We start from the raw sequence: 1045 nt of genomic DNA, 5'->3' as shown, positions 1-1045 counted from the left end.
GTGTGCTCTTTGTTGGTGCTTCGGTGTGGTGCTTCTGTCTGGGGGGGGGGGGGGGATAAAGAAGAGGAGAAAAGGAAGAAAAGAAAACAAAAACAGGGTTTATTGCACTTTTCCGCCCAGTTTTGCAGCCTCCTGCACTGACTTGTTAAAATTTAGGAGGAGGCAGCCCCATGATGGGGCTCTGAGCGGGACGGTTTGGGGCGGGGGTGACAACATATTTGCATTTCACCTAATCCTGGAAGCAGCAGGATTGGGTTTTTCCCACTTTTTCCACTTTTTACTCGGGGAAAATGCAGGAAAAAAAAATCCCGACATCCTTATTGCACCACCAGCAAAGCAAAGGCGGGGGGGGGTAATTTATTAAGGGAGGCTTTGCAGAAGTCCTAGATTAAATCAGCGTAACGCTCGTCCTAGATTAAATCAGCTGCAACGCTTGTCTCCTGCTTGCCGCGATTTTTTTTTTCAAAGCAGGTATTATTGTCTAGACACACAGGCACTTTTAAACTTCCTTCCAAAATTACGCGAGCCTCTTCCAACTCGCCAAGCCCAGGCATGAATCATTTTTGCACTGCGAGAAGCCAGCCAAAAAAAAGGAGGAAAAAGAAAAAAAATCAGCCTTTATTTTCACCCGTGCCCAAATCGCCCGTCTTTAGCCCCGATGCTGTCCCAGATCGCCGACGCAATGGGAATCGCAACGCGCCGGGGCTGGAAATCTGCAGGCAAAATTATGTCTGCTATGTGATAAATCATTCTGCTAACTAACGTTTTGCTTTTTTAAAAACCGCCATTATTTTAGTGAAATATATGTATTTAAGACGTGAGCTGCGTGTGTGCCAGCGCACACGCAAATCACTGCGCATCCTGCCAGCATCACCCCCAAAACCGCCACCCCCACGTGTACAGGATTGCACGTATTTAGGGGCAATTTCCACTTAAAATTAACAATTGCATTAAAGAAATCTGAATTATTTGCTGCCGGGCTGCAGACGGGTCCGACGTACGCCACACGATGCATCGCTTCATCTTCACAAGATTCGGTTAAAAA

The 1045-nt window shown here is 46.9% G+C and overlaps 1 protein-coding gene across 1 annotated transcript in view; it reads right to left on the bottom strand.

Annotated features, from left to right (window-relative positions):
• Positions 1–1045, bottom strand: part of PKNOX2 (PBX/knotted 1 homeobox 2) — a 37494-nt gene that overhangs the window by 19964 nt on the left and 16485 nt on the right. The window lies entirely within an intron of this gene.

The sequence above is a fragment of the Aptenodytes forsteri genome, unplaced genomic scaffold (genome assembly GCF_000699145.1).
Source record: "Aptenodytes forsteri isolate BGI_AS27 unplaced genomic scaffold, ASM69914v1 Scaffold126, whole genome shotgun sequence".
Taxonomy (NCBI): Eukaryota; Metazoa; Chordata; class Aves; order Sphenisciformes; family Spheniscidae; genus Aptenodytes; species Aptenodytes forsteri.
This window is presented reverse-complemented; position numbering and strand designations above follow the sequence as displayed.